Here is a 10015-nt window from a genome sequence, read left to right on the forward strand (position 1 = left end):
ATCCGTTTTGCAGTTCTTTAAACTGTTGTTTTCGCTTGCAAATCACTGTTCACAGGCTTGCAGTGCTTTTGACCGTATTTTGGCGAAAAAAACGTGCCAAAAGTGTAAGCGCGGAAAAATGGAAGTCAGAAGCATGCAGATCATATTTATTTTGCATTAGCATGAAGCTGCAGTTTCACAATACATGAATTACACTTACGAGTAACAGTAAAATGCTGCAAATATTTTTTTCTTGCGCTTGAAACACGATTTACACCTTTACAAAGCTTCTCTTGCGCATGCAAATTTAATTTACGCTTACAGTCTTATGTACACTTCCACAACTCTTACCCTGCGTATGCAAATCTTTTTGACGTCATTCTACCTTCATAGAAACGCCCAAAAATTAAATTTGAAGAAAGCAAATGTAGTTTGTAAACTTGACTGCCTAATAGCAGCTTGCAGGCACACACCCTAATTAAACATTATAAATTCTTGAAATGATGCAGGCAGGGACGAGGATCTAAGTGCAGGAAATTATTGATAGAAACAAAACTGCAAACACAGACACTGGGGGCACCAGGAACAGGAGCATAACATCAAACAACTGATGAAACACAAGGGCTATATAAGCAGAGTATGAACTAATGAGTAACCATGTAAACTGACAAGGAGATGGGTGTGGTCAAATGAGTGTCCATGGCAACAAGCAATAATTAACTACATTAATTATTTTCTTTTTTGTTGGCCATAACTGCATATACAAAATCCCGACACGTTGGAAAGCATTTTTATTTATTTTTTTATATATATTTATACACGCATACACAGAAGCACAGGGAGTGCACATATACAATTTGTGGTAGTGTGTACTTGTGCAGGTGAAGTGTTTTGAACCTTTGCATTGTATTTTGCATCTTTATAATTAAAGATGCAAAACTACATTTTAATTTTGTAAATATTTTTGAATCTTGATAATTAATGCATAATTTTAAAAGTACTGGACAAAGTACAGGATAAAAAAAATGGTTGAAAAGGTTTCATTTAATTGCATGGAAAAGTTTTCTTATAATTAAATTCATTGAATGAGTTTATTTCTTGAGACTAAGATGTTTCAAAAATGGGCCTATTTTGAATTTCAAAGAGACAAATCTCTCGTGAACCTGACACATTTAAGTAGATATTTTCTTAGGGAGTAATTGTGAGATTACGATTTCTTTGAGCACTGAACATTTAAGCCTTCAAAAGTATTGTAAACAAACAACTGGAACATGCAACTACAGAGAAAAGAGAAGTCATTAAAGCACATGTTGCTCATGTTGGTCAGCTGCCAGAACTGGTCCTCTAAACCTAGCAGTGCTCGAGTAAGTTGAAATCGATGCAAAATTAAATATACGACTCACGTCTTTTGTGAAGCCAAAAAGTCCTGCATACATATTACTGCAAGGAAATTTTTTCCCTTTGCTTTTGTGAAAAGAACAAACTGGAAATTAAAAGGAAATTCAATTAATGGAAATGCACAGAAGGACAGAGAAAGATGAAAAGATGGATGAACTGATAGAAATGGAGAACTTTGCTTTGCATGGGGTGTTTGAAAGGAAAAAATGATGAAATTATGCAGTCTATTCTCCTGCACACTGACCACGCTGACAGATGGCAGAAGGCCATGTCAAGAGAACCATTTGCCACGCAAATAAAAATGGAAGTGCAGCTCTGCATCTCAGATAAAAGCACATTTAAACTGTGCTTAGAGGGCCCATAAATGTCTGGCACTACCCTGAATGGCAGAGAGGAAGTAAATTTTTTAAAGAAAAATTTGAAAGTAAATAAAAAATACTCAATGGACATAGCAAATTTACAAAGCTAAACTAGACCATCATATGAATATCCTCATCTGCATTTTGCATCCATTGTTCTGGTTTTTAATTCACTGATATAATTTCCTACCCCGTCCTTTCCATATAGGAATATATTTATACACAGGAAAAACTTCTAGGGGAATTCAGAAAATCCAATTTATGGTAGGTGAGGTCAGTGACATTGATATTTGGTTTCATCTTGTGGTTTCAGTTATGGAAACTGATACAGCCTGAGTAGAGTCTCTTGAGCTGTGGCTGTTGAATTCTGCCCTCAGTACATGCTTTTGATTTTCCAGAGAGAAAAACACAAATTCTAGAAATACACATGAGATGAGAGGGTAAGGAAGACCGTGGCTTAATGTCCTCAAACAATCTGAGAATGCCATATAATGATTTTTGTACACGCTCACGCATATAGCACACACATCTGTTGCCCATTTGATCATAATTGTATTGGAGAGCACTTTTTGCCCAGTGATGATGCCAAATGCCAAAATATACAATGAAGGATGAAGAGAGGATGATGGGAGAAAGGCAGCATTGCTGAAGAGCAAAATGACAGAGTGAGAGTTTATACTGGCCCCTGTGAGTTTGCTATCTAAATTGCTCTTTTCATTCTAGTTATAGTGGATTTATTAATGTGGCTGTCGCATGTGTGTGTTTGGAGCTGTTGTGAGACTCTGACAACTGTTTGACTTTCTGCTAAATGTTCTTCTGGTCTCGCTCTCTCTCTCTTTCTCTCAATTCAGTTCAAATCAGCTTTATTGGCATGACAAATTGTACATTGTTTTGCCAAAGGATTTATATGAGCAAGAAAAACAAAGAATAGGGATATAAAAAATGTACAAATAAGAATGGATTGTATGATGAACAGGTTTAGAAAAACAACAGTACAGCAATATGTACAATGAGTGGTTTGTGTGTGTGTGTGTGTGTGAGTGAGTGAGTGAGTGAGTGAGTGAGTGAGTGAGTGAGTGAGTGAGTGAGTGAGTGTGAGTGTGTGAGTACATGGACGCAGTACTCTACTCTGGTCGACTTTTCCTTCTTTTTGTGGCAGGCATTAATGTACCTTGCCGCAAGTGAAATGCGGCATCTTTTTTCACCAAGCAAATATTGAACTTGTGCAACATTATCCAGCTTTTTGAAGTTGGGACAAATAATCTCAATCTCTCTCTCTCTCTCTCTCTCTCTCATATGTAGTGGTTCATTCTAGTTAATCAGTTCATCCTCTCTCTCTCTCTCTCTCTCTCTCTCTCTCTCATATGTACAACTGGAAAGTGAGAAAGAAGACTGTTTAGACCATTTATTCACTAGAATGAATCAGTTCAAAAATTATCTTCAATCTGATTAATTCTAGTTTAGGATGATCAAACTGCTCAAACCTCTGCTTTGGTGTGTGGTTGTTTTTAGTACAATAGCCTATATAATCATCATATATACACATGATTAAATTTGGAAAGAAGCAAGTTTTATTTTCAAATGCCCAAAGTAAAGATATAGTTTCAAGAATTGAATACACTTTTATTGATCTAGTCGGTCTAGTCACAATGTGGCATACACTGTAATTTATATTATATACACACTAAATCCAGCAGAAACTCCAACACAATAGAGTCCTGCAGGGATGGTATATTTCTGTAAGCCATCGTGTCATAAGCTTAATGGTGGTGATGTTGTGTGACTGTGATGTAGTTAATTTATAACATATGTTTAACTTTTTACTTCTGTCGATTGTATTTAGGCTTCAAAATTCATAAAAGTTATATTCATTTGTTAATCACAAACTTTTGTTGGTCACAGAGCTTATTTTCGGCAATAATCCTGCAATAATTGTTTTGTTTTTTTTTGTCAAGGAACTTCCAGGTTGGGCTACAAAAATATGTTATCCCTTCACCACTCTTCGGCAGATATTGAAACAGTGATTGGCTGCTGCCTGATGTTTTCCGCCCTGATGTTTGCACAAAGTTTAATGTTTCTCAACCTTATATGTTCTAAACCACAATCTGCTGTGAATCGCACAATCCACTGCCTGAGCATGTCGCTCAGGATGAACTGAAAATGCCCGCTCAGATCTGCTCACTCCTGCAATTAGTCGAGTACCATGACAGAATTCTACAAATGACCTTAAACAAATTCCACACTTTTTATCAGAATCAAGTGTCATGTATTAAGTTGCTCTTTATCTGATTTCTAAAATTTGCATAAAAGTTTCCTATTGCAGTTCTATTTCAGTTTCAGTACTTTTTTTTGCATGTGTGCGACTTTGACTGATGCCCCTGTTAGTAGTATATAGAGTTTGTGAAGCTTGATGGAAGAGAAAAACATGTCGAAGTGTTTCAGGTGCGGCAGAATGAGACAAAAGATATCTGTTTGAAACAGGTTTGTTGAGTTCTTGAATTGAGAATGGCTTTAAAATTAGTTCAGTACTTGAATTTGAGGTAGCAAACAGGATGCAGGATTCGAATTTGAATGTAAGGAAGCAGAAGTAAAATGAACTGAAGTTCAAAGAGATTCATATGATTGTAATTCTAACTCGAAGAGAAACGTTTGTTGTCAAAATGTTGAAGCTTTTGGGAAAAAAAACCTTACAGGCAGATAGAATGATATATAGAAGAGCAGATAAATAGAATGCATCTTCCTGTCATTCCAATTCTACTTCCTGTGGGTGTGACCAATCCATTCAAATTCACAATGATGAATTGAGCTAGTTCTCAGATTCAAATTTTTGCTCATCCCTGATTTGAGGACCACAAAAAAATAATAATAATAATAATTAAATAAGACTTCCACAAATTTTTGAACACAATCAAATCTGGTCCAGTGATTTTCCTGTGTGATTTAAGTGTTTTTTTTTTCTTTAATTCCTTTCTTTTTTTTTGTAATTTTTGGTTTGTTTGTTTGTTTTGGCCTCTTTTGCCTCTGTTCTCCCTCTACAGTTACAGGGTCAAGACAGAAAAAAACTTAAATGAAGATGCCCTGCTGTTGTTGCAGTTCTCTGAGCTGAACAGCTTCTTTTGTTCACAAATATGGATTAAATAAAATTCCTTATAAAAATCACTCCCCTGATGTTCCTCTGTTTTTTTAATGAGGTCATAAATTGCAAGCCTCTCTGCTTTATGGTGATTATAATTTCAATTTTGTACGCCTGCGTTCAGATTTTATTTTCTACTTGATAACGTCGAGTACTGAAATAGAAGGCTGCAAATTGTGAGGCTTGCGAAAACATTGGGCTTGGACCAGTAAACAGTACATTAGGACTGTTGTGACTGATGGTATAATTAGCAGTGACATGAGAATTTATGACTGACTGCATGTATAGCACTCCTATAAAAGGTTGTAAAAATTACGACATGCTAAAGGCAATGAAAAGAGAAATTTGTTGTGGTAAAAAGGCTATTTTGAGTAGAATACAGAGCTAGAAGAAAGGCTGTGATAATGATTATGTGGAATTGGTTTCAGAGGCTTCAAGACATGATGCGAACAAGATATGATTGTAGGAAGATCCTCAGGGCATAGATTTTTCTTCTTAAACCCGTCTAGCTTTAGTTAGCCATATCAAAAGAGCGCTGGTTCTTCAATCAAAACCTATTTGTTCAATGTTTATGGAAAATGTAAGTGGATTTTTTTTAAACAGTGCTCACCTTACCACAATCGCATCTGCATCCCCACTTCAGTCTGATGTGGAGTGCTAGCAATGTACAGAATGCATTTTATTTAAACAAAACTTCCTTTGTTTTGTACATTAAAAATTCATGTAGAAATATGTGTGTGTCTGAATTCACATACACATTAGGCATACTGTGATGTGCAGAAAAACAGGATTTAAGTGGATTCAGGAGAGCTGGGCTGGCAGAGCTGTGTGAAATGAGGAGTCAGTGATATTTTTTCCAGACATGTGGTTCAGGTTCTCAGAAGCTGCCATATGGCCACGATTACACTCATTTATGAAATGTCTCACACTGGATGCTTTTAGACTGCTGCTGTGTCTCCTAAGTGTTTGTCCTCTGCACTCAAATAAACCAGAGAGGGCTGTGTATTTGAGTTTGTGCAAGAGAGAGAGAGAGAGAGAACAGAGAGGAGTGTGGGGTTGTAAAAATTTATTATTATGTAAAAAAAAGAGTAAATAATGAAAATGAAAACAGAGTATGATGACATTTACTGTTTGACTTCTAGGGCATTGCTTTAGTTTGACAACACAGTGAATCATCTTAATATCCATTAATTTGCAGCCACCTTAGAGAATTTAGCGAGGAAATTTCAAAGGACGCAGATAAGTCATATTTCTACTTTTGACATCTGTCAATATGACATGAAAATTCACCCTAATTTCTAAATATTGTACATGTTATTGAACAGTACAACAATGCATATATTTCATTTTTTACTATTTGTCTTCCGGTGAAATGACAGACTTCTTTCTAGTGACCTATGCAGGACTTCTCCAATCATTTAGTCTGCTGAAACCTTGCTTCTTACATTTGACTGGATGCTCGCATTCAGTTCGGCCTCCATCCACTCAACAACCGATGAACTGAACTACTATACCGCCCTACATCAAAGAAGTCAGTTGTGAGAGTATAAAACTCTAAACCTTAGAACATAAGCATTATGTGTGTATTTATGATCCAGTGAACTGAAGAAAATAACCTACATGTCGTCAGGCTTTAAATATAGTTGCACAAATGGTATCTCCACTTTGTCTCTGTGGATGTGAATAAATGCAAGCGCATACGGGTATGAGCCGCTGCTTGTCATCACTTGCCCTCATGTCTGCCTCTTGTCCCCTGCTGTCTCCCTCTGTCAACGTTATCACACACTCTTATCAGTGTGGCGGCACCATTTTTCTGAACAAATTCCATCCTTCATGCTCCTCCCCCATTCATGGTCCTCATTTACTTTTCCTCTGAAATACATTCTAATGCAGTTGGCACCAGGGATGAACAGTTATTCAATTTCAGGCCAATATGATAAGCCAATAATTATTTTCATGTTATTTCACAGTTGATAATGAATAAGTAGCCAATATTTAAATTCTTTACTGTTTTGTAAACTACAAATTAAATACAAAAAATCTGAAATCAATCATCTTAAATTATGCAAGTGAATTTATTATTATAATCTCTACAGTATAAAACTGGGCACTCGTTTTGAAAATCCACTGACATATTGGTTTAGAACTGTTTTCGCTTGTAAACTGCTTGATTTCTCTCTTGATTTAGATGAGATGATTTTTCACTAGAGAAAGCAATGTTATGAACTCTGGACCTGAGTAATGTAAAGTTCTGAGTCTGATATGTGACTAACATTATAAAAGTGTTTGTGGAATTATTTTCTTGATAATGACTATTTGCCAGGGTGACAAGCCAAGAAATGTAAGTTGACACCCTGACTGTTTTGCTCATTGCTATAATAGTGGTTTATGCCACATACTGGTGTGCAATCCTCCGCTGTCATTCTTCTTTGCTGTGCATCACTTTTCCTGCCTCTGTTACCATGAGAACCAAAGACAGAGCTGAAAATCACCCCAAGTGGTCCATATGCATGTCCCATTTCAAACCAGCTGGTGGCAATAAATTTTGATATCAAAACTTAATATGACATGAGATTAGAGACTAAATGTTTCATGTGTCTTCTTAATGACTAAGAACTGTTGAGTTTCAACATCACCAAAAATCCTTGGTGTTCAGACACTATTTTCTCAAATGTTCATAACTCATTTCTAAAAACACTGATCAGCATTTGTTTTGAGTGATGATGGCGTAACTAGAGCAATAACTCCAACATCAGCAATAGCAGACTCACTCGAATGCTCCCACCAAAAATCCATCATTTACATTGCAAGCGAGTGGATCTCTTGGGCCTCATGCACCACCCCAACAGCTCTATTGCAATGTGTGAGACAACATATCCATATTTCAAATTCATATCCACATAATATTTTGTTACCTAGAATGTTTCCACTGATCATTTGCACGCTAATAAAAGCAGTATAATGTCATTTAGTGATTCATATTAATTGCTTTTACTAGCAAATTGATTACTTTAGTTGAGATTTTTGTTGACACAACAGTCCATGCATCCCTCTCAAGTAACTCGGGTTTATGTGCCTTGCTCAAGGACAAATTGTGGTAGTCTCGGCCTCAGTCTGACCATTCACTGACCATCTGATGCACATTACACATAAAACTGGAATACACTTTTCCAGTCTAGTGAACTCTAATCTGATATAGGCTGACTTTAGGCAATTTCAAAGAATAAAAGCACACAGGTTTTCTAATCGGTCCCCCTGAAAACAAAGTTGTTTACAGTTGGTATCTGGTTGATACACTACATGCTTTTGCCTGGCATCAAATATTAAAGTTAATTACAATTATTTTTCCACAGATATATCTCCCAGGGTTATTATAGTTAACTAAACAGAAATAAAAATGTATAAACAAATTTAAAAACAAAAATGACAAAAACAACAAAATTATTACAATTTTAACTAAAGTTAAAATGAACAGAAAATATTAAAAAAAAACAGGCCTATTTCAAAATATTAATACAAACTATAATAGTATCTCACTGCTACGAAAATAACACGTTGAAATGGCCTTTTTCTCTATTAAAGATGTCACAGTAGTGACAGTAGCCTACTGTCTCAACATTTTATGTATCAATAAATTTAATGAACTAGGGCTAATAAATTTGACCAAACAAGAATATTAGATATAAGGCTCTATATTTTAAAGACAAATCATAAAAAAAATATAAAATGTTTCTTAGTGAAGACAACTTCCTGCCGTCAGTGTCCGCTAAGCAAAATACATGCATCCTAAACGCACCGAGGGTCTAGCTGCAGCCTTGCACTTGCATTCTCAGACTTGCACTCTCAGACACTTGCGCTTCCGCTAGCGACGTCACTTGCAGTCTTTTATTTTTTTATTTTGGTCTATTTATTTACTTTTTGTTTGAATCGCTCAACATTTTACAACAGTAGCCAGGTGGTGAAGACAAGAAAAAATAAACTAAATTACAATGTCACCTGCAATCGCCACTTGCACTCTCCGCTACCTGTGACGTCACTTGCAATCGACACAAATGGTGCGTGTTGCCAATGGAGACAAGAAGCTGTGGTGATTAAACGATTAAAACTAATTTAGTACTATAACATACAGGGTCCTGCAAGAAAAAGACAAGACCCGCAAATCCGTCGCCACAGAACAGCAGAATATGAACGCAATGCACAAAGTCTCTCGTTAAGCGTTGTCCTCCTGTAGAAAAACAAACACTTAATATGGCTTAATGTATTAAGATGCTATTAAAATATCAAATGAAATATACAGTTTATTATTATAATGAATATGTATAGCAAGTGCGAGGCTGCAGCCAGACCCTTCTCAAACGCACACACGTTATTTTAGTGCGTTCTTCTTTGACGCACTACGGTAAAGGGTGGACTTTTGTTGTCTGCTGGAGCTGGAGACAGACAGCTGAGAGTGAAACAGCCGTGTGTGCTTGGTGCTTGAAATTCAGACGCGCTGCGCGGCGTCTCGTCACGAAACCCAAGACGACAACCAAGAAGAGTCACTTGGATTACTGTCAGCAGGTCTAAAGCCCGAACACATTTTTTTCCAAGAAAACTTGCTGGGTTTTTTTTTTCTCTGTTGGGGCACAGGCAAAAATCTCGCATTTTCACCTTTTAAAAGCAGCAGTCTTCTCGGAAGGGGCCGCACCTTCAGCTGAACATCATCCAGGTAGGTTTATGAAAGTTCGTGTGCTGTATCGAGGCCACGACCATTGCTCCAGTCACCCTAACAAAATACTATCAGAATGGTGCTGTTTAAAGGTGCGATTGTGTTTTTTTTATCCGCAAATTGTCATTGAATAATATACATCATTTACTCCTTTGGTCAACTTTTTGCACAGCAGCATCCCACAGGTTATCGTTACTTAAACAGTTGCTTTGTCTGATGTGAGTGTGTGAAGTGAAGGATGTAGTTTAATTGAGAAACGTATCTTCAGACTCCGTATAGCTAATTAAGCTGGTATTGTGCTCTGTATTGATTCATTCAGTTGCTCATATGACTAGTTCTGGAAGTTTACATGTGATTATATACACGTCTTTGAAATGAAAATTCTGTGTTTTTGCATTGACTTTATTATGAATCGTATAATGCACACACACACACATA

At 36.5% G+C, this 10015-nt stretch overlaps 1 protein-coding gene across 2 annotated transcripts in view; it reads left to right on the forward strand.

The window, feature by feature from the left end:
* The first annotated feature begins 9269 nt into the window (after nucleotides 1-9269).
* LOC107700399 (docking protein 4-like) overlaps nucleotides 9270-10015 on the forward strand; it is a 63419-nt gene continuing 62673 nt past the window's right edge. For both annotated transcript variants that reach the window (XR_001635540.1, XM_016502034.1), the window contains exon 1: nucleotides 9270-9577. The gene's annotated coding sequence lies outside the window, so the exon portion shown is untranslated. The remainder of the gene's footprint in view (nucleotides 9578-10015) is intronic.

This window comes from Sinocyclocheilus anshuiensis, unplaced genomic scaffold, assembly GCF_001515605.1.
Source record: "Sinocyclocheilus anshuiensis isolate Anshui unplaced genomic scaffold, SAMN03320099.WGS_v1.1 scaffold154, whole genome shotgun sequence".
In the NCBI taxonomy this organism is placed as follows: domain Eukaryota; kingdom Metazoa; phylum Chordata; class Actinopteri; order Cypriniformes; family Cyprinidae; genus Sinocyclocheilus; species Sinocyclocheilus anshuiensis.